The 23,952-nt window shown below is 43.6% G+C and overlaps 1 protein-coding gene and 1 long non-coding RNA gene across 2 annotated transcripts in view; one reads left to right on the top strand and one right to left on the bottom strand.

Annotated features, from left to right (window-relative positions):
* The window catches only part of MFHAS1 (multifunctional ROCO family signaling regulator 1), a 40,914-nt gene extending 35,206 nt beyond the window's left edge, over positions 1–5,708 (top strand). Inside the window, exons 3-4 of the mRNA XM_048504670.1 lie at positions 558–949; positions 2,799–5,708. The gene's annotated coding sequence lies outside the window, so the exon portion shown is untranslated. The remainder of the gene's footprint in view (positions 1–557; positions 950–2,798) is intronic.
* LOC125437229 lies at positions 4,086–23,902 on the bottom strand. Its single transcript, XR_007245152.1, has 3 exons — positions 23,747–23,902; positions 14,448–14,642; positions 4,086–4,217 (listed from the first exon to the last, which is right to left on the bottom strand). It is a non-coding gene; the product is annotated as an uncharacterized LOC125437229 (long non-coding RNA).
* Between the last annotated feature and the right edge of the window lie 50 nt (positions 23,903–23,952).

Here is a 23,952-nt window from a genome sequence, read left to right as displayed (position 1 = left end):
GCAACCTCAATTTGGGGAGGTTGCCTAACACCCCCTCCCCCGGTTTTCTTTGGTCTAGCGCTAGTTTGCTAAATGGTGGCCCAGAGTGTGGGAGAAATTGCTTTGGTGTGGGGAGGGGAAGGCAAGGAGAAGTGAGAAAATCCTAAGAAGGCTAGATGCTTTAAAATAGCTCCACTTTCCCTGTAAAGGGAGAGAAAAAGTCACATTTTCAGAGCTTTTGTACACTGTGGGGATTCTCTGATCTGAAGGCGAGGCGAATGCTGCAGAGGGGGTAATGAACATGTAACCAAAATCAAATCCATGCTCCATGCAAAGAAGACCCAAGTGCGTAAATAGCCTAGGACATCCATCTGGCTACCATAAAACCCAGAATGCTGAACTGTGGTCTGTTTCAGCAAGACAGTGGTTCTTGTGACAAGCATGCATTTTTGGCTTAGTTCTACATACTTTTGTTTAGAGTTGTTTTTGTTCAGGGCAGAGGGGAGATAATGTAATGCATATTCAGTATAACCCTTGTAAACCTTGAGAATTTCCCCCCTTCTCCTTTTTATGTACAGGTTAAAGGGAGCAGGGCGTGCTGAAGGCTACACATTAGACTGGGCACAGATCTACAGTCTGGCTGAACTGATCCTTAACACCAGTCATGGGTTGGAGTTGTGCATTTGCAAGAACTCTCTGTAGAAGTTTGCTGAAGCAGGCAGTGCAGTGAAGCGTCCCCATCCTAAACTTCCGTTGACCTTTTGTGTTCACTTTGCTCTGAAACTTCTGGATGGTTGCAGTCATCTAACCATGGTGATTCTCCGATACTGAGAAATCTACAGACCTGTATTGTGCACTTGCTTGGACCTGTTGATGAATGTAAGATTGTTCTGTCATCATTCAGATGTACCCGAAGGAATGTCTGCTGCAAAGGAAATATTGGGAACTTCCTATGGCTATTCCCATGCAGGTAAGTTTTTTAAATTGATGATAAGATTCCTTGGGGCTAGCTCCTGGTTTCCATGGGATTCTTGCCCTATTCTGGACAAGTGATGAGATCTCAATCCTCAGTGTATTCTTTCATAGTGGTTTCTTGAGAAGCTGGGAAGGTAGACTGGAGATAGCATTCAGTACAATCTGTGCTGTTGTGGGCCCCAGTTTTGTGTGGTATGATGCCAACATCTAGTGGTCTTTCCAAAAGGGTATTCGTTCAAGGCCTGTTTGAAGAGTCTTTTCCCACATACGTACTCAGCACTCACTGACCAGTATGTGTTAACGAGCCATTGTAGAAAGAGGTGGCTTCACCTTTTCAAATGGTCCAGTGCCAATCCAAATAATAATTTTCAGTGGAGGTGGTTCACACTTTCAGCTCAGAGTTTTTAAGTGTTTGGTAAAAGTGAGGATGTGTGAACAAGCTCAAAAGGAGAGTGGAGTGGAATGGAATCAAAGTTAAGAGCAGTTAAATTAGGATGTCCAATTAAAACTTCTTCAAGCAAAGTTAACTTTTTGTTTTGTTTGCAGGATCCTATTTTTTGTCCCTTGAAGAGGCATACTAAAAGGCTTTCAGGCAGTAACAGAAAAAAAAAGTCTCAACTTATTTTTCCTAAGTAGAGCAAGTATATACTCGTGTATAAGTCGACCCGCATATAAGTCAAGGCACCTAATTTTACCACAAAAAACCTGGAAAACTTATTGACTCGCATATAAGTCGCGGGTGGGAAATTTCAAAAATAAAAATAGATACCAATAAAATTACATTAATTGAGGCATCAGTATGTTAAATGTTTTTGAATATTTATTTCAAAGAAAAACAGTAAACTAGCTCTGTAAGTCCTGATGCTCCCTTTAAATTCACTCAGAAAGCGGGGAGGTGATTTAAAGGGAGAATCTGGGGAAAATTTGAGGGTTCCTGTTAGGAGAGGAATGTTTATGTTGGCAGTACCAACATTTCAGAGTATCTTTAGGAGACCCTCCTGATGATACCACCCAGGTTTGGTGAAGTTTGGTTTGGAAATTTCACCAAACCTGGCTGGTATCATAAAGAGAGTATCCTGATGATACCACCCAGATAAGTATATATGGTATGTTGGAGTGTGTTGCTGTTTAAAATTTCATGAGAAATACAAGTGTTTCTCCAGGAAACATTTTATTTTTGTGAATAGTTAAATTTAAATCTCAGCCATATCATTAGGGCTATCAGCAGAGTCCAGAATCTTTAGTTGCTTGATAATCTTCCTTCTAATGGGTTATCTGATCAATTAATCAAGTTCATCACCATTGCTGCCATCTTAATTTATAGGACATGATGCAAAATGACAGTCTGTCTAAAGGCTTATAACACATAACTTTAAAGCAGCCTATTATTAAAATATCCAATATAGGTAACAATCCCAAGTTTACCGTGATGCTGGCAGGGGATGATTGAAACTGTAGTCTATAACAGTGGTGGCGAACCTTTGGCACTCCAGATGTTATGGACTACAATTCCCATCAGCCCCTACAATTGACCATGATGGCAGGGGCTGATGGGAATTGTAGTCCATAACATCTGGAGTGCCAAAGGTTTGTCACCACGGGTCTATAACATCTGGAGGGCCACAAGTTTGACACCTGTGGTTAACTGGTGGGTGTATTTCACATGCAGGGAGATGGAGTAAGTACAGGTCTTGGAGGAGTGGGGGGAGTTCTTGATTTTTTCCAGAAGGAGTTAGTGAAGAATCTTGCTTTTCAGAGACGGTGCTCCTGAATTAATAATGCTGGTTGGAGAAGATTTTTGACTTGCTGTTTCTTTTCTGTGAGCATACTCTTTTTTTTTAAAGTTTTCCCATAGGAAGAAGCTAACAATGTTGGGGCTGTGATGCACTGTGGAAAGGGACATGGAATCAAAACTGGAAGATACCTCTTCTTCTGGAGGACACTTTCCCAGGGACTGAACATGTAAACTTAACAGACCCAAAACTGAAATGATTTTTAAAGTAATATATTAACTTGCAGAAGGAAGATGGACTTGGAGGATTTATCACTCGACACTCGGCCTCAGGATCATCCTCTAACAAAGAGCTGCTTGCCAACAGAATGGGTGGAATTGCTTCTCAGGGATTATGTTCATTGTGTAGTTGAAAAAGCAACAACTGCAGTCACAATCTGGGGTACTCCGTTTTCAAGTCTGTCTAATGTGAAAGAGAGGTCACTTTCCTAAGTTCATTGCTGTTTGGTAATTTGTGAATGTTTGGGTTTTTTAAAAGCATCAATCTTTATTTTTGTAATATGCAAGTTTTTAATTATCTATGCAGTTTAAAGTTCACACTGGTGCAAAGTGGAGCATGGAGACTGTGCTAGACAAGCTGCTGGGTTCTTAACTTTGTTGTCAAAATAACGCATGTATGTATCATCACTGTTAAAATATCACACATCCTTCCACAAGTTTTCACTGCATTTATTGTACAAACTGCTTCACCAACAGTACACAGAGTTGTCTGAGATTGCCCTTGTCTTCCCAGTGGGAAAACCTTGGTTCGCAAGGGCTGGGATATCAAATTTTGTACGGCAGCCTGTGACAGCATCATAGTGGTAAATTGGAGGATGTCCCATTGTTTCAGAACCATGATACAATGGGAAGGAGAAGGGTGATACCACAAATTAAAAATTAATTTAGAGCAAATCCATAGAGTAGAGAACAGCAGAGCAACCCTGAAATAATTCATTCTAGAAGGTCCCCCTGGAAAAAAATGGGCTCCGGAACAAAACTGAGCCAGCAACAAAACTGAAGCACTACAGCTGCTGGAATCTTTAAGGACTGTAAGAACCAGAGGCTATTTTCATGTAATGGGTGGCCCTGAATCTGGGGGTTACTGCGGTAAAGTGCAACAAGGAGTGGACTTTCTCCTTAAATGGACTGGGTTTTCTATCAGTATGTTAAAATGAGGAACCAGAAAGCTAGCAAGGTCATCAATTCCTATCTCAACAGATTTTACCCTCTCTGGTTGTTCTTGACCACACAGCACATCAACATGTCAACTGATTTGAATCATCCCAGGGTTTTTTTTTTAAGTTGAGTAAATAGCAAAGCATAGCCTTTATTGGCATAAAGAAAACAACAACAACAACACAGTTAACAGCGGTGATAGTAAAACACACAAAAGGATGTCAAATAAATATAAATCGTTACAAACTCTGAATTATTTCCATGAGAAAACCTGCTACCTCTTCAAGGTTGACGATCCATCTTTTGTAGAAACCTGTGGTTTAGTTTCAAAAGAAGAAAGTGGTCAGGTACCTGAGTAGTGGAATTGCTGATCTTTTACTATGGTTTTACACTGCTCTAGTGACTTTAATGACTTTTGCCCATGTGGTTCTGGCAAATTGTATTAACATTTCTTGGACAGGAAAGATGGAGCTGTGATACCTAATGCTGCTGTTCTTTGTAATAACATACTTGGAAGTATTTAACATTCATGGATTGGTTTGGAAGCAACTATAGGACAGCGACAATCTTATAGCATCACCCTCAAAATTCTAGGCACATTTTAAGATGTTACTCTGATACCCAATACAGCCATTCAATGTTATGTTTGGTTTACTGAGATCAAAAAAATGAAACATACATCATTTACAAACATGTCTTAAGTTAGCAGTGAGATTTTAAATCCTAGTAGTTAATTTTTGGTTGCTGAAATCTGGAACTTTCTCTGGGGGAGTCCAGTTGGCAGCTCTGTAAAAGATGAGCTAGCTATTTCTAATTGCAGTTTTCTGTCTGTTGGATCTTGTGAATGTGAATTGAAGGGGAGTATTCTGAGAGACTGGTTGCTTTTCAGTTTGCATTTTCAATTGTCAGTTAGTATTAAGGACTGAGAAGACTTTCACAATTAGATATCAGTGAACTTCACATTAATGAAATTGAACAAGCTTCTGAAATACATTGTTTTAGATTTGCCTTAAATTGGAGCCAGCCAGATTTGGCAATACTCTGGTAAAGTGCCAAAACAGCAATACTAACCAGTGGCGGTTACCATTTCCAGATATTGAACTTCTGCCAGGAAGTTGAAGGGGCAAAGCATGAATAAGGTACAAATGAGATGAAATGGCCCAGTATGATACAGTTTTCCAGATAAGATTAAGATCACCCTCAGTTTCTCCCTGAAACCATGTCACCCAAACTTTGGGCCACTGGTAAAAGCCATTTTACCTGTGATTAGAGAGTGATGCATTCTGGAATTCCAGAACTTTGGTTCCTGTCTGTTTGGGGGCCGTTAACTATTAACGTTCAGCATCCTTGTATGGCAGGGGCTGAGGCTAAGCTCTTGTTTCCATACACGAAAACATTTACAAAAACACAGTCACAAAAATCATTCTTGGCTGTGCACCCAGCTGGAGAGCGTGCATTTGGCTAGGTCACAATGGGATCCTGCTGGGATGGCATCAGCCTTTGTCAGTTTTCCTGGAAAGGGGATAAGGTTTTTGCTCCGTGAAGCACAAAAATCATTTAAGTGGTTTCTCTTAAAATGGCTGGAGAACTGCCCTTGGAATTTTCTGTTCCTAGAATTAGTGACAGGAAAAGTAGTCTCCTGTCTGCGTTTAGCTCGTCAAAAGGCTTGACCAGTTCTTTCTAATTCACTTGGGAAAGGCCAGGAAAGGGGTGTTGGTGTAACACAGATGAGGTTTCAGCCAGCAAAGGCTGTGGGGATTTCCTTGTGGCTGTCTGTTAATTCTCCATATAATAGACATTTTTTTTACAACCCCCCCCCCCTTCTCACCAAACACAAACCTGAGAATAAAATTAATCTTTAAACTTGTCTATTCTCTTTCAGTTCCTTGATATCATAACTATAATTTTCTTTCTATTTGTTCTCCATTTCCCCAATTATTTTGGCATTAGAAGAGGAGTCATTGGGTACCGGAGGGTCTTCCTTCTCATCCTTCACCCACAAATTCAGAAATAACACACCACATTTTCCCTGCTCTTGTTCTCACTATCAGTCACAAGGTGAAAAAGGTTGTGCCTCTGGATTCTACAATAGTTAAATCTGAGTCAAAGGACTTTAAAAAATTAACTATCCCAGCTTGGCCTAACAGAAAGGATTCCCCCCTCCACCCACTTAGCTACTTTTTGGAAAAAAATAAGGTGTATTATGCTACACATTGTTGAAGGCTTTCACAGTCGGCAGCAACTGGCTGTTGTGGCTTTTCTGGGCTGTATGCTTGTTGGTCTGTTACTTTTGGATAAGGGTGAAACATTAGGAGCTAAAACTACCGGACCACAACCACACAGCCTGGGAAAACCCCCAACAGCCAGTATTATGCTACCCTACCCTTTGAAGTCTTGATCCAAATACCCATCCACATAACAGTTTTTTCTCTCAGATTCCTCAAATCAACTTGCAGTGGCTTTCTGTATTTCCTGGCCAATTTTACAGTACAAAACATGAGGCAAAAATAGCATCAATACCCTTCATGGGACCAGCTACAGTCAAGCTACAGCAAGAATACTTCAGGCTTTGTTGTTAGTGGGAGGTGGGATAGGCAGAAGAGAAAAGTTGCTGGATATAATGAGAAAGCTCTAATTAGATTTAAAACTCACGTTCCTCCAGATGTTATGGACTATAGTTCCCATCATGATGGGAACCTGACAACCCTCACCAGGGTACCAACTCTTGCTATAATGTTTTTACATAGGGCATGGATTAGTAATATATCAAGGTAGAATCCTCTGGGTCTCCAAATAATTGGATTCCAAAAAGCACTATTTCCAATGCTACAGTCTTGTCAGGGGGATTTCCAGAGGTGCTCCTGGCTGCTTTTCCAGGCTTGTCAGGGGAGGGGGCAGGGTAAGCACAACTACATATAACCAACCTTGCCAGTTTGGGTAGGAAAGAGTACATTTAATTCCTCTGGTGTCACAAAGTCTTATCTGTAAACAGGAGGTGGTGAGAGATGAACCATTCCTCCAACTAGGGGGAAGAAAGATTAATAAAACATGCATGCATACAAGCCCTGTGTGTAATTTCAAAGCCTGGCATCCCAGAATGCCTAAGAAATGTAATGCATGATAGCATATGGCCTACAAAAACATAATTTTTTTACTACTCCAACCTACAATATTCCCTGAGAGCTTCAGTCATTATACCTGACTGCAGGGGATGCCTATATCATACCAGCATTAGGAATAAATAACACTTATTAAACAACATACTACATTCTTAAGAAATGCTTCTTTCAGCAAACACCACCAGTTTTCTAAGATGTCTCGGCAACATAAAAACATGTTGCTAGGGAAACCAGGAATGGAATTCTTCAAAAAGCTGCCTTTTCAACATCGACTTGCCACTCTGTAGTAGTAGTTTCTGGCACCAAGTAAAAACCATTGCAAAGGCCAATACAGAGGGGTGGGCAGATAGAGGATACTTTGGCCCCTTCTGAACATGCAGAATAATGAACTTTCAATCCACTTTCAATGGACTTTGCAGCTGGATTTTACTGTGCGGAATAGCAAAATTCACTTGCAAACCATTGTGAAAGTGGATTGAAAGTGCATTATTCTGCATGTGCGGAAGGGGCCTTTGTGGAATCCCCAAGCCCCATTCCTTCACCTGTTTTTAGGTCTCAATTACAACAGATTACCTCCTGGTCTTTTGCGGCCCTAGAGATAATATGCGTTCATCATAACAGGAACAGTAAAAACTGGACCCCTTTCCCCTTCCTCATCCCATTTTAGCACAACTGGAGGCCAGTTTATTGTACAATCAACAAGATTGGACAGTAAAGTTTTTTCGTCATTTCAAACCCCAGGTGAGAGACTGCATAGGTAAATACTGGAACATCAAAAGCCTCCCTATTTATAGACAAAGGCAGTAGGAATTAAGATGGCATGTTCCACGCAACAACTTCTACTCACTCAGACTTTTCTCATCATAGTTCTAACTTTTTGGAACGGACTTCCAGGGATGCTTGGTTCCTCTCAGCCTTTCAGAATGCTTGGAAGTTAATTTTCCCCCCTGACAGAACTGTTTGCTGAGGACCCTAAGCTCCCTTCCCATCCAGAGAGGAATGGTGATTTCTGCCATCTGACTGCAGCATCCCTCTTTCCCCACCCCTGGTGATGTACGTGGGGGGTCCAGAAATTTTCCGGGCCACAATTTGTGCTGCCTAAGATTGAGGCCTCCCATTTTAATTGTTATCATTTATTTACTTCATTTGCACTCTATTTCTCTAATGGAGATCCAATGTGGATTATACCATTCTCCTTGCCTCCATTTTATCCTGCAACAACCTCATAAGGTAAGGTAGGCTGAGAGTGTGTGACTGATCCAATGTCACCCAGTTGTCTTCCAAGCACACGAAGGATTCGTATCTGGGTATATTGAGATCCAGAGGATTCATATCTGGATTTCCCAGCTCCTAGTGTGACATACTGATGTACTAGCTCTCTCATAGGTCCTTTCCGCATGGCCCCGCTGCAGGGGTGCATCGGCGTAAACGACGCAGACGCACCCCCTTGGGACTGTTTGCATGGACGGTCCCGGTAGGGGTGGGGAAGACGGCGCATCCTGCACAGAGGCTGCGCCGTCCCCCAAACGCCTTACCATCCCTCTGGCCTTCTGGTGGTGGAATCCAAAAATTTTAATAACAGGTTCTGATGGTGGTGGGATTCAAACAGTGGCGCCGCCACACACACGCACCTCCAGTCCCTATTGGGCAGGGAGGTTGCTTTAGTAACTCCTTCTTGGCACTCAGAAAAAATTAGTAACTACTTCTAGAGAAGTGGTGAGAACTGGTTGGATCCCACCTCTGCTTCTGGCGCATCGCACAGGCCAGGGGACACGGTCCCCTGCCCTGTGTGACAGCTCTGGAGTCGCAGGGCGGGGGGGCAAGTCCCTTGGCCTGTGCGATGCACCAGAAGGCCGGAGGGATGGTAAGGCGTTCAGGAAGGGGGGAAAATGGTGCCTTCCAGCCGCTGCGTTGGAAGCCACTGTTTCTGAAAAACCTCGTTTGGAAACAGCAGCTTTGTGCCGCTCAGGAGTTGCGAGGCCATGTGAATGGTCTCCCAGGGACACTGTTTTTAGCGTCCCTAGGTCGCTGTATTTGGCCCGTGCGGAAAGGACCTTAATCTCATCATGAGATCTTTTGCTGGCAATTGCTGGCAATATCATAGAATATTTCTAACTCCAATGTATTGCAAGTTGCTCTCAGCTATCTGGACAAATGAAATGAAAATAAATATTTTAATCAGTATTAGGAAGAAGGTTAATCCACGCCTTCTTACCATGTGATTTTCAGGGATGAGAAAAATATAAACTCCCCCTACATTAAACTGGAATTGATGGTTTTAAATTATATGTTTTATATTTGTATGTTATCATTGCTGGATGTTTCCCTGAGCTCATCCTTGCCAGAAAAGGGCAGGGTACAAGTAAAATAAAAATAAAATAAATAAAAATAGACACCTGCAGAATTACTACAGCAAAGGAAAAAAACGACCCATTGGTTACTTACGTGAAGGGGTCTTCTGCTGGATGATGGGAGACCGTCTTGATTGGGTTTTCATCACCTTCTCTCAAAGAGGCAGGGACAATTTCCGTTGGCCACGCCCACTAGCCTTGCTGACGTCGTCAAGCCCCAGTGTCTGACTGCTGCAGAAGGACTTGCACAAACAATAGTACAAACGACACAAACATACCAACAAGGCCGTAACCTGGGACACTGACATCCAACTCACCCAGTGGCCAACTAACTATAAGATCAAAAAAAGTAGGCTCAAGGTAACGAAGTATAACTAAGAACAAGAACAAGAACCGGAGCACATTGACGGGAGAGACCCAAACCAGGGTGGGTCAAGACGGTCTCCCATCATCCAGCAGAAGACCCCTTCACGTATAAGTAACCAATGGAGTGCGCTCTTCTACTGGATGTTGGGAGACCGTCTTGCTTGGGACTTCCCGAAGCAGTGCTCAAATATAGGGATTGGAGGCCCAATTAGTCCCCTGTTGGCAGCAATGTGCTCCAGGAATACGCCTTCTTACCGAGAGACGCCTGGACTGCATCAATGGAGGATAGGCTTATAGTGACGGACAAAAGAGGAAGGAGATCAAGTAGGCGGCTCGGGCAAATCTCCTCAATGGGTACATTGCTTCACCAAGGCTGCATTAGCCCACTTGGCGCTTCTGGTTGAATGAGCGGTAATGGCTCCCAGAACGGGAAGGTGGCTAGCCTTATGGGCTTCTATGATACAAGTTTTGATGTTAGAAACTTAGTAGCCGCCGTGGACATAGCTTCCCCAACCTAGGGGGGGGGGAGCCACACATTAATAAACAGGCATTCTGATTTCTGAGATGGTTCAGATCGAATAAGGAAAGCTTTAAGGGAACGGCGAACAGTCCGCGTGGTGCTGCAGTGAGGCCTTGGATTTCCTCTAAGAGGGGTGCTTTGGATCAGGGCTGAAATTGGTGGAGCACTCACCTCTCTGCATCTAAGGTGGAATCTTGGGAATCTACCTTTGGGCCGGAAGGATCGGATCCAGTTTAAGGACCACTTTCTCCGGAAAAATTGACAAAATTGAGGGTTGACAGAAAGTGCTCCTGATCCTCCGAAACCCGTCTGGCCGAAGTTATCGCTACTAAGAAGAGAGAAGTTTCAAGTTCTTAGCCACCTAAAAGGTGGATGGACTGGACAGAGTTCGGAAGGGAGATCTAGTGATGGCGGTCCAATACCGGTGGTAATGCTCCAAGTTGGGGAACCCATGGACTACGGGAGGCTGGGACAACTTAACCCCCTTCAGGAAACTGACCACATCAGGATGTCTAGTGAGGGGACTACCTTGTAATTTTTTAGGGATATAACCGTGAGCCAATGCTGCTAACTGCCTCCTAAGGGTGGCGCTACGGAGTCCACTCTTGAGAAGTCAAATCCGGCCTGGAGGAAGTGTAAAATGTCAGCCAATGTGAGAGGTGCCATCGGGTCCAGCTTCTTGCGTGCACACCATGCCGGTAGCTTAAGGCCTTCCAGGATGAGTTATAAACCCTAATCGTGGACCCTGTGTCTAGTCAGCCAACATGGTGTCCACTACCTCCCTCGGAGTAAATCCTTTGCTTGTTAGCCTGCTCCCCTCAATAGCCAATGTGGGCAGATTGAGATCTGACCTGGGTCTGGGTGTACTATGGGGCCCTGCATTAGGAGATCTGTCATTACAGGAAGTACCAGGGAGGAGCGGTAGCCAGCTCCCCTGGATCACTGAGTACCAAGGGGCAACGAGGCCAATTGGTGCCACCAGAATCCTGGGAATGACGCTTCGCTCCCTCTGGAACTCGGTTTGCAGCAGTCTGGACACAGTGAGTGGGAAGCGGAGGGAAGGCGTACAGGAAGACCGTTCTGACCAATGGTGCTGACAGCGCGTTGGTGTCCAGCCTGAGGATGGAAAAATCTGGACAGGAATGATGGAACCTTGTGCGCTAGTCCTGAGACGCAATAAAAGGTTCATGTCGTCGGCATTCAATTTCTTGGTGATCGAAAAGAAACACCGAAGCTGTTTCAGACTCCACTCCCGTCTCCCTGATCTTGGATCTGCTGGAGCCAAGTCTGCTTCGGACATTCCAACACACCCTCGAATATGCTCCACCCGAAGTGCCAGGGCCAGATTCGCCTCTGCCCCAAATAAGAATGCTAGAATGCCTTCTCTGCGAAGGTCCGGAATGCATCTGGAGCCTCCCTTGATGGTTGATGTAACACCTCGCTGGAGATGTTGTCCATTGATGGATGATGACATGTCAGTCGGGCTAGGAGATCTCCTGGCCGAAAGTAAGTTTCCAGGAAGGCTAAGAAGATCGCTCCTGACTTCTAAGATGTTGATTGGCGTCTGAAGACGGTGTTGTGGCCAGGACCCCCCCCCATGCGCGTAGAGGGGGGGCCCCAGGGTGGCTCCCCCAACCTTAGGAGACTTGCATCTGTGAAGATGTGACACGGCTCCAGAATGGAGAACACCTTCCTCGACGTTAGCTGCCGAGGGAGCAACCACCACTTCAAACTGATCCTGAGCTTGCCGAGGGAAGGCGGATCTGCCCTGTCCAACACTGAGGATTATGCTGGGTGGCGAAAGGAATGGGAGCAGACCCTGTATGGGCCAGCCTGGCATTTGGCCCCTGCCCCACACCTTGTATTTACATGTCCATCGAAATTGGAAAGTAGGAGGCCCCAGTAGACCTCAGCCAGCTGGAAGAGAGGAATTGCCATTTGAAATTAAGGCCTCAAGAGTCCTGCAGAACTGCCCTGACGCACCACTTTCCTAGAGCTTTTTGTCCTCTGGCACTCTATAGCGTGCAGGTGGAGGAGTTTATCCACGCACCTAGGTGCTCCATTTGATCGGGATGGGATGCGTGGAGCTCTTTTTCCTGATTGATCCACGAACCCGTGATTGGAAAGAGTTTGTTGTACCTGGGAGTGACATCTTGTCTTGCTTCCAAGCTACAGGCCTTGAGTCAGAATCCCAAGATGTCGCCCAGGTACGGGTGTAAGTGAATGCCCTGACTCCCTGAGGAAGGGCTATGGGGGCACCACTAAAGGCACCTTTGTGAGACTTACCCGAGGGCTGTAGCTAACCCAAAGGGGAGGGCAACAAATTGAAAATGAGTCGTGGCCTCATGGCAAACCCTAAGGAGGCACTGTTGGTGGGCTGGGTGGATTGGCACATGTAAGTAGCCTCGGACAAGTCCAAGGAGAGGGTTAAGAAATCTCCTGCGTTGGATTGCTTCCACTGTGGAGCGGAGCGTTTCAATCTCGAAATTTGAACCGGGTCTGAGGTGTCTGTTTGAGCCTCTTTTCAAATTCAAGATGGCCCTGGTATCCCCGTTCTTCTTGGGTACTGTGAAATGGAGAATAAGTCCCTCTGAACCGCTGGTGTTCCTGGGACCAGGCTTGGAATGGCATGGATGACCAAAAGGTGCCTTTGGACTGCTAATCTCAACTGGGAAGCCTTGATAGGGGTTGGAGCTGATGGGGAGGGAATGAAACGGCATTCATGGCCAAAGCTTGAATGGGTCTAACGAAGTACCCTACCGAGACGCATCACCTCCCCGACCCAGGCGGTCCACGTGATCTCCTAGGCCACCTGTGGCTGAAGGCCAAAAGACGCCTTATAGGGGATGTCTTGGTAGTCAGAGCCTTGTTACACCGACTCGGGACGGAAACCCTTGTTGGGTTTACTCCTGGGACCTTAGTTGAAGTCCTGTCTCTTGCCCGGAATAGACGACTGATCTTGCTTTTGCCAAGGTTGCCTTCTCCCTTCCCTACTTGAAACGGGGGGGAGGACGAGTAGGATCGAAAAGGGCTGTCTTGGCTGGAGATCTGGGCTTATCTGCACGCTTTGAGCATGGCATTGACTTTTTTGTGATCTTTTGTCTCTACTTCAGAAATACAGGCCTAATTCTGTGTCAAAAAGTATGCCCGCCTGAAAGTTGAAGCTAGAAACCACTGACTTTGACAAAACATCAGCCTGCCACGGCTTAAGCCAAATAAGACGGCGCACCACCGAAGCAGTAGCCATAGTCCGCCCTGGTGCTCTCCGCTATGGTAAAGCACGGCTTCAGGCGGGGAAAATGGCCAGCCGACGCCATGACGGGAAGAACTCCCGCTCTTTCTCTTCTCCTCAACTCTCCTCACAGACCACAGAGGGAACGAGGGGAGAGGGAGGATGTGAGGTAAATTTGGCAACACGAGGAAAGGTAAAGCACAAACACACACAAATCCTCTGTCTTTCTTTCTTTCTTTCTCTCTCTCTCTCTTTTTTTTTTTTGAAGAGCCTACAAAAAAGCCTGCACTCCCTGTTCAAGGCAGGAAGATACTAGAGCTTGACGACGTCAGCAAGGCTAGTGGGCGTGGCCAACAGAAATTGTCCCTGCCTCCTTGAGAGAAGGTGATGAAAACCCAAGCAAGACGGTCTCCCAACATCCAGTAGAATTATTGTTTGACTACTGCCTGTGAAAATTGACCCCTAACACTTGTTTCTGAAGGAAGATGGGATTTGCTGGCTATGGAGTTAAAGTAATGGAGTTTGCTCAGATTTGCTGCTTGTGGGTACTGTTATCAAATTCCATTCCTCCTGTAACATAAAGAGTTTGCCTTCTTTCCAACTTCTATTCCTCAATCACATGCAGATGCTGGGAGAGAAGTCTTACACTGCTCCAGGCATGCAAGTGCTGTGGAATGCCTTGTTCTGATGGACATGCAGAAACAGCCCTAACCATACTTAGATTCCTATGTAATTGATACAGGAAGCTGAAAGACCAAGCTCAGTGTTCCTTCCGAGCTGTAGATGGTGAGGAGTCAGTGTCAATTCTTTAAGAGCTCCAACTTTCTGGTTTGAGATATGCTTGCTGGGGTTTTCTAGTGTGTACGTGCGAGTGTGCTTTGCCACTGCTTCCATGACTACCACAACAAACAAGTTCAGACACATTCAGTGGGACCAGAGGGAAGAGAATCCTTACCTGGTCAGTCCCTTGTGGAGCCAGAAGGCAAAAGCAGTTGGAAGGGAAGGTGAAAAACCCTAAAGTGATCCGGCAAGGATGGATTTAATGGATAGCCTCTTGTGCTGCTGTGTCCCATTGAGGAAGTGATGCCAATTTCTTCAGGAGCTAAAGGACATGCTGGGGTTGGAGTGGACACATCCATCAAATGGTTCCCTGAAGGAGGAAAGAAACTGTATAAGCCACTGACTATCAAGGTCAACTCCTATCTCCAAAGGTACGACTGTGGTTAAAAACAGAACTACAGAGAAATAGCCAGTAATTGTTCTTTCTGATTTGAGAAACATATGCCTGTGGATTATTATTCCTAAAATTACATTACATTTACAACTACAGTGAAAACTGCACTAGAAATTTACTTCTGCTTGGTCCTGCCAAGAATTTCTGTGCCAAAAGGAAGGGGTGATTCTCATACTCCCACGTAGCTCCTGTGGGACAGGGGACCCCTAAGAACAACTTAAGTGGAATTAGAAATTTTGGGGAGGGGGAAATTCTAGGTGAGATCTAAGTAGGGTTGCCAATCTCCAGGTGATGGCTGGTGATTTCCACTATTACAACTGATCTCCTGGTGACAGAGATCAGTTTACTTGGAGAAATTGGCTGCTTTGGAATGCGGACTCTATGGCATTATACCCTATTGAAGACCCTCCCCAAACTCTGTCTTCCTCAGGTTCAACCCCAAAATCTCCATTATTTCCCATCTGGAGCTGGAAACTCTAATCAGGGGTCGGCAACCTGCGGCTCCAGAACCACATGCGACTCTTTCATCCTCGTCTGGCGCCTGGGAAGGAGAGGGAGGGAGGGAGGGAGGGAGGGAGGGAGGGAGGGAGGGAGGGAGGGAGGGAGGAAGGAAGGAAGGAAGGAAGGAAGGAAGGAAGGAAGGAAGGAAGGAAGGAAGGAAGGAAGGAAGGAAGGAAGGAAGGAAGGAAGGAAGGAAGGAAGGAAGGAAGGAAGGAAGGAAGGAAGGAGGCTTGCTCACTGCGTCTCAACTGCAACTTGCCATTGTTGGTATTGCGGCTGCTGTCTATCCCACCCACTTGGCTGAAGCCAGGGCTTGGGGAGGCTGGGGCGGGACTTGGGGAGGCGGGGCCAAATGGCTCTTTGGGTGCTAAAGGTTGCCGACCCCTGCTCTAGATCTAAGTTACTGTCTATATCAACATTGTTTTCTAAGAAGCACTGGTCTCACTGAGGGGCAATTTCTCATGACGTTCTTATAGCAACTAAAAATCCTTTACACACAGTTTATAGAGTTCTTGCTACAAGGCACCCAACAACAGGACACAAAGTGTCCTTTCTCTGGCCTTGATACAATCTCATTAAATCCTGTTCTCTCTCTTCTGTGATCCCAATCCCATCTCTGATTAGTCATGAAGGAAAAGCTTCATTTTATTTCTGAAGAAACAGATGGTATCAAATAAGGGTTTTGTGGCTTGCCGCTTTGGACTCTGCCAAAGCTTACCCATTCTTCCCTTTTCCCACTTTTGGATTCTGGCTAATGATAACCGAGACAATAAAACACTGCATTGTAGGTCAAATCTAAAACAAGGGTATGTGTTTTCTTTTTCTACAGATACTTAGACTGCCACCCAGAAGTCAAAAAAAGGTGTCTTGCTGAGCTGTCAGGTGTAAGTGGCACTGTAAGGAGCACAATAATCGCACATTTTTGGGCAGTCTTTTAGTGTGAGAGCTCCTTTCTATGCACTCTGCTGTTTCTCCACAAGCAGAAGAAAGTGTATTACTTGGCCCCTGGTGGCAAGGTGGGGGAAAGCACAAGAAATGGAAAACATCCCCTGACAACATAAGCATAAACAAATAAATTCTGCTTCAGGAAAATCCTGGTCTAACCTAGCTCAATAATCTCCTTTGGGGGTAAGTGTGTAACTATGCCACTGCGTGCATTCAGCTGCTCCATGCAAGAATACATGGGTTAGAGCAAAGGGAAATTAAAGATTCCCCATTCTTAAGTGGAGCCTAGCCTGGCTCACATGAAAGAGTCCGACATTCCTCCAATTCTAGAGGTCAGAAGGTCCATTTGGCTGCTCTGGGTATTGACCTGAAAGGCAGGAACAAGTCACTGCCCTTCCAGATGACACTTCCTGAGTCCCCATCCCTTTCAAGCAATGAGCCCGATGGAATCTGCACTCTGGTTAGTTTCACTCACATATCATTTTCCTGGAACTTGGCCTTTTCCCCCCAGCTGCTACATTAATAGCTAGTTGGTTAGCATGAAAATGGCCAGAACCTGACAGGATTTCTCTCATGGCAGCCTTACATGACACCAAACTGGCAGTTGGCTCCTGTACCGTGAAAACTCTGGTTATGGAGAGCACCTGAAAGAATATCCACTGGCTAATATACTTAATCTATTATATAATTTCAAATGATCTCATTTGTGCTTTAATGTTTCTTATCCATAATGGGTAGGGTGCTAATAAATACTTAACGGGATAATACTTCTTAGAGACAATGCCATCAGTACAATACCTAGTACTTTTCAGTAGTCAAAGCAATTCACATAGTTAAGGCTTGCTTCCTTAACTTTTCCAGGCCTGCTCTAGTCACCTGTCGTTCTGCATAGGCTGTTTTGTAATAGTTTACAATCTGTTTTGTTTCATTTCGTAATCTTTTACAAACAAGCCTGTAAGGTGTTATTGCAGATGGGGGAGTGCTTAGACTTTTCTAAGGGCAAGCCATGATTCAAACTAAGTGATCAATCAGAAAGTGCCTGGTCTCTTCAGAAGCAAATCCCACAATATTCTGTTGAGTTTAAGCCCAGGTAAATTTGCATAGAACTGCAATGGAATGGTGCAATCTCATTTAGCACTGCTGCATTCTAAGCACATTGATTTCATCAGATTTAGACTACAGTAACTCTGCTCAGGATTGCATTGTGAGTCACTTTGCTACATTGCTTTGGTTCATTATTACAACTTTCATTCCTGGGTCTTTAATAATTTCCTTACCCGGTTGTACAAATTACGTAATACATAGATTTTTTTAAAAAAAGGTCTAATTTATGTCATCTTTGTTTCTTTTATCTAAGAAGTTTCCAGACATAGGAAGAAAGATACATCCTGCCCAAAGAAAATTAAATTTTCCAAAGGAAAAATGTATAGTAGGTAAGCAGCATTCTCGATTGTTGCAAGCAGAATTAGTAGCTATGATATCTACCATTTGAAGTACCCAGTTGTTCTAATAATATTTCCGAGACCATGACAGGGCAATCTTATACAGAGTTGCACTCTTTTAAGCCTACTGACCTCAATGAACTTAGAAAGGCATAACACTGTTTTGGTTGCAATGTTAATCTGCACCTTCACAAAAATTCCAAGGCAATATATGCAAGCATGCATATACAGCATGGGACCCGAGCAGAATGGAGTAAATCTACTGCTACCAGTTCAGATTCTGATATGACTACAACAGGATAATGCACAGCCAGTAAGAATGAAGGTACTTCCAAGGCTCATCAAACAAAATATTAATTACCTCCAACTTAGATTGCCACATCTTAATAAGAAGTGTTTGATAAAACTATGCCTGGTGTTGCCTAGGACTTTCAAGGTTTTGAGGCTGTTCTTGAAAGAGTGCTGATTTACCACTTTAGGGAAATGTTATGGGATATGACAGCCAAGGAATCCTCTCATTTGCATTATAGGCAGGAATGGACAGTTGAACTTTTTCTTGGCATAGAGCTAAAAGGTGTCATCTGATAACTGTAGCAGATCAAATTGATATTAGATGGACCAGTTTAAACGTTAGCAACCCTATCTGCCTTAAAACAAAGCCATGCATTTGCATATCTGGTAAACCAGCAACATCTCTGAGAACAATATCAAACCCCTTGAATTCCAAAACAAAACCAGGGATAATTTTTTCCAAAATTTGTCATGTAAAAAATAGTTATACCCAACCCCCCCCCCAAAAAAAACCTTACAGAAAACAAAACATTACCTTCAACTAGGGAAAAAAACTGTTAATGGCAAAGCATAGACTTCTTTGGACTTGCAATCAAACTGAGATACAGCAGCTTCCTCATAGCCTTGTATTAACAATCACAATTTCATAGCTCAGATTCACAGAGGTGCAGTGTGTGTGTGTGTGTGTGTGTGTGTGTGTGTGTGTGTGTGTGTGTGTGTGTGAGAGAGAGAGAGAGAGAGAGAGAGAGAGAGAGAGAGAGAGAGAGAGAGAGAGTTATCCATTTTAGGCAAAAAAAAGCAGGCACTATATCATCTCTCAACGTTGTAACTATCTATTCGCCAGTCTGAAATTGTCAGATATTAAGAAAATGAGATAACATTTAAAGTGGAGATTTCTCTACTGAAGATACAGGAGTGTTCTTGCAATTAAAACAGTTATTAATACTTTTAAGATCATAAATCCTAGAAGCAGCATTTAATATTTAATACTAATATACTAATAATTATACCAATTACTGGTAGTAGTATATGAATCAATAAGCTTATGATGATTAATTAGAGGGGGCATTTTTAAGAGGGAGATTCTGAATTAATAAGAGCCTGGCTGGATCAGACCAGTGGTCATCTAATCAGGATCTTGATAGACTCTTCCATCAATCTGTCTAATTCCCTTTAAAAGCCAGATATGGTAGTAGCCATCACTACCTTCATTGGCAGTGAATTCCATAATTTACCTATGTTTATTTCTTAAAGCTAGAAAGTAACCCAAAAAGCAAAACAGGGTGTAGTGGAGCAAGCAGCTAGGACTAAGGAAACTAAGGGAATCTACTGCATCCAGACTACTAGCAAACAAAACACCAATCAATATATGTAAGTGCTCAATGTAATGGTGTCCAATAACCAAGTGCAAAAGTGCAGTCCTGAAGCAGTATACAAAATATATGAAACAATGAAACAAGACATGACAACGTCATGTATGTGCAAGCACAAAAATCCCCCAAAAGGGTAAACGGAAAACATAAAAACAGATATGTCCCAAGCTTATCTGTGAAGGGATATGTAAATCAAGTCATAAGTGAACAACTATCCTTCTTATTCTGTCAGTTAATTCTTAAAGCTGAGGCCTGGTGCTACTGTAACAGGGAATGAAAAGGTAAATATTAAATATGACTTTTCCTTCTAGCAAGGACTGATGGCTCTTTTTTTATTAAATTGTGAACTATTGCACTTCATTTAGCATTTCAGAAAAGCAGTTATACTGAACTTCTGATAATGTGCAAATATTAGCAAACGCAGTCTCCTAACGAATAAATTTGTCAACAGATGGAAATCCAATGGAGAAAGGTCAGCAAGATGCTGTGCTGCCCCCAAACAGAAATGGGTCAACGGTTCAAGCTACCGATAGCATGAGACTTGCTGATGCAAAGATTGAAAACAAAGATTCCAGACACAAAGCTGCTGCATCCAAATCCTCTCTCTGTACCCTCTTATAACATTCCTGTTTTATCAGAACAGAGCTCCATCCAATCAGAAATAAGGATTTGAAAAGTAACAGGTACTCTACCCGTTAAAGCCCTGACCACTGGTAGTAGGGGAGGATGTGAATTTTAGGAGGGTTGGCACATGACAATGAATTGTACAATGGTCTTTTGAGAGATATGGTGGCTGGATGTTATAGTTTTCTGAGTAAAATGGCAGCCAATGTATTTCTGCAACAGAGTGGTTGATGAGAACCAAAACCAGGGAGATAATTTTTTTTAAAGCAGCAGTGGTGTGGAATTTGTTCTTTCCAGTCCCTCATACTTTTACTGGCATGCTCTGGAAGAAATAATGGGACTTGAAAAGGCAAGCATGTCTGCACAGTTCCCTCCTCCAGCCTTCCCCACCTGACATATGAACAAACAAAAGCAAACTTTCCCTTTTTTAACTCTAGGACTTAAGAGAAAGAAAGACCAATTTAGAACTCTCTCCCTTCCTGTCAAGAGAGTATCCATCCTGATGGAATTTTCCAGCCATAGCTAGCTCATTGCCTTTGCAGGTGCAAAGTGCACTTCCCCTCCCCCCACCCATCACTGTTTATCTCAATGACAAGTTCCCAGGCAAGCTTAAATAGATTACACATTGTGGTTGAGAATCTCTGTTGGAAAGGGGCCATTCACTCATTCCCTGGAAGATTCCATGAGCACAGCCCTATAATTGGTTGTGAGGGGTCAGCAGGTTACGGTCAGTGTTTTCCGTAAGAGTAGCTATTGCAGAGAATTGCTAGTCCCTTCTTTTCATTCTCCCCTCCTTGTTGCCAGAAAGAAACTTATAATAAATTCTGGAAACTTTAGGTCTCAAGAACCAATTATGCTGCGATGGGACTTCAATAAGTAGTTAGCAAGTGAGCATCCTGTCATTGCCAAATTGTATTCCTTCGTGGTTTTTAAACTTCTAATTTTCTCTGATAAAGCTTTATTTTGCTTATATTGGTGTGGATTTACTGATCAACCCAGAAGCACTTGGTTGTGTTACTATACAGCAGCTGACCTGCTACATGGGGGCAAAGTATGTATGCTGGACAGATGTCCAGTATAGTCAGGAGTAATTATCTTGGCTCCATCATCAACCAAAAGGGAGACTGCAACTGGGAAGGGCAGCCATGAAAAATTAAGAAAAGATTCTTACATGTAAGGCTGTGTCACTGGCAAACCAGTTAATTCATGTCGTAGTATTCCTTATTATTATGTACAGGTATGAAAGTTGGATAATGAAGAAATCTGACATGAAGCAGATTCCTCTGAAATGTGGTGTTGGAAGACAGTTATAGAAATACCTTGGACCACCAAAGAGACAAATTAGTGGGGTCTAAATCAAATCAAGTCTGAGTTCTCCCTAAAAGCAGTGTGACTTAGTTCAGTCACACTGCTTTTAGGGAGAACTCAGACTTGATTGATATTTGTATTGTATTTTGGCCACATTATGAGATGACAAGAATCACTGGAAAAGACAATAATGTGAGGAAAAGTTTAAGGCAGCAGGAAAAGAGGAAGACTCAACATGAGACTGATTGACTCTATCAAGAAACCACAGCCCTCAGTTTGGATGACTTGAGCAAGATTGTTAACAATACGATTTTTTGCGTGGATGTGGGGGAAGGGGGGTCATCAAACTGTTAAACAAAATATTTTCCTGAGCCAGGTTACCTGACTACACTACCATGCTTGGTTTCTGGAAGGCATTATTATTATTAGTTCCTCAGGAGACTCCATAAGGTTCACCAAGAACGTACATGTATGGTGTGCCAATGTTATATGGTTCCCCTCTTGCTTATGCCCTTTTAAGATGTATTAAGCCCCTCTTTGGTTGAATTTATGATGTGCCCGCTGTTTAGGATTTTAGTTTGACTAAGTTCTCCAGTTAGTTTAAGGTTTTGTTATTGTTAATTTAGGAAAGTCTTGCCTATAAGTATATGTGTTTATCCCTTAAGGTTTCCCTAATGTTTAAGTTTAGAAATGTCATTTTTGAAATTTGTGTCTGTTAGCAAAAGCAGTAGCCTGTAGAGGCTGATATTAAGGGACAAGGAAGTTGGCTCTGGAATGCAGCTTAGACCAACACTTGACCAACTCCATAGCAGAGAGACAAAGACCCCCTTTGGATTTACCGTCAAATCATTGCCAGCACCCAGAGGTCCCCAGCCGTTGGAAGGCGTGCAGGGACCACCATTGAACAACCTAGACCTTTCTTTGTTGCAAAGATGAGGCCGGGAGCCTCAGGGAGCATTATTGAAGGAAACAGCCATCTGATAAAGAAGATAGCTGGAGTGCGGTGATGTAGGCCACCTGGATTTCCTGAATGGACTGTTATCTGCTCTCCCTTCAGCACCATTGAGAGATCCCGTGAGAAGACGTTTGACAGCGGGATTTTGTAATCCCATTCAGAAGTTGTAACTGTATCTTGCTTTTGTAGTTGTTTTCTTATTGGTGTTTGGTGAGGGACTTGCCCCCTCCCCTCCCCTTTTACCTGCCCCTTTTCCCCTTTGAAGTTTGGGAATAAAAGTTCTTGCACTGGGTTGCAAGAGCGCGATTCTCTTGCCCGAACTGTGACCATCACCTGCAAATAAAATCCTTTTGCTTTGAAGAACGTCGGCTTCCTGCGCCTCATTAAGTTGCTGAGCTGAAATCACTTATTGTTACCCGAGCAGCAGCGATAACAAAACCACAGTTGACTTATGACAACCCTAAAGGGTTTTCAAGGCAAGAGACATGTAGAGGTGGATTGTCACTGCCTGCCTCCATGTCACAGCCTTGGTATTCCTTGGTGTTCTCCCATCCAAATATTGACCAGTGTTGACCCTGCTTAGCTTCTGACATGATTGGGCTAGCCTGGCTACCCAAGTCAGGATGTTTTGGATACTGTCAATTCATAGAATGATCATAAGTCAGAAGGGACTTCACAGTACTTATGTACACCGATCGTTACATGAGAAATACCATTTTTAAAATTTTCACTTAGTTTTTACCCTGCTTTTTCTTCCCAATAGGGGGCCAAAGCAGATGACAACATTCTCCACTTCCGTTTACTAAAGCACGAGACTGGGAAAAAAAGTTTATAGTATAGTTATTCCTTCCACATCATGACTTTCCCCATCATGGTTTTGATATATCGTGGGTTGGCATAAGAAATTACATGGGAATTTTGGGAGAGTTTTGCGGAGGCCACAAACGATATGTGAAGGCCAGCAGACAACACAGAAAAGGTTTAGAAACTCAGAAATGCATAAAATGTACATACAGTATTGTAAAATATCAACAAAATTTATCTTTTAATACCATAAATACACATTTTTTCCAAAAAAAAATAAAATAGAAGAAAAATCAGTTTTATTCTCTGGTACAAAGGAAAGGCCAAAAAATGTTTGCAGATTTCTAGATTCCTGGGGGGAGGGGCGTGCCCCTAACCCCAGCAATATGGAAGGGATAACTGTACATGGTCCATAACGCTGGCCAAATACTTATCTTGGGGAAAAGGTATGTTTCATCAAGAAAACAGCCTTCAAAACTGACGTTCTGTGAAGGAGAGGGTCATACGGCCAGCACATCCCCCCAGATTAGTACGTGAGGAAACCAAATGGGAAGGGAGTCCACTTTTATTTAATCAGTACTTGTTTTAATATTTTATCTCATTTATGTTTGTTTTTCTATTTGTTTTGCTATGTGCATGCCAATAAAGGTATCTGACTTTGACTATTTGATCAAGAAATGTAACACTGGCTAATTTTCTATAACAAACTTTCCCGCCCAGAACCACGCTCTCCAGCAAGCAGGAACAAAAGCAGAACCAACCGCAAGCGCCACATACCGGGCACGAATCAACAGCCTTCGTGTCGCACTGCGCATGCGCCCGCTTTTTCTCACGGGCGCTCTCTCCGCAAAGAAACTCCTACGCCCTTCTTTACGTCCTGCCTCCTCCAGTAACCAATCGTCCACGAGAGAGGGGGTGGAGCTATACGGGTCTCCCTTTCGGGTTCGTCGTCTCAGGTCCTCCGCTTCTATCTTAAAGGTTTT

Source organism: Sphaerodactylus townsendi, linkage group LG07 (genome assembly GCF_021028975.2).
Source record: "Sphaerodactylus townsendi isolate TG3544 linkage group LG07, MPM_Stown_v2.3, whole genome shotgun sequence".
NCBI classification, from domain to species: Eukaryota; Metazoa; Chordata; class Lepidosauria; order Squamata; family Sphaerodactylidae; genus Sphaerodactylus; species Sphaerodactylus townsendi.
The sequence above is the reverse complement of the archived record's forward strand: the minus strand, read 5'-3'. Positions and strand labels throughout refer to the sequence as shown.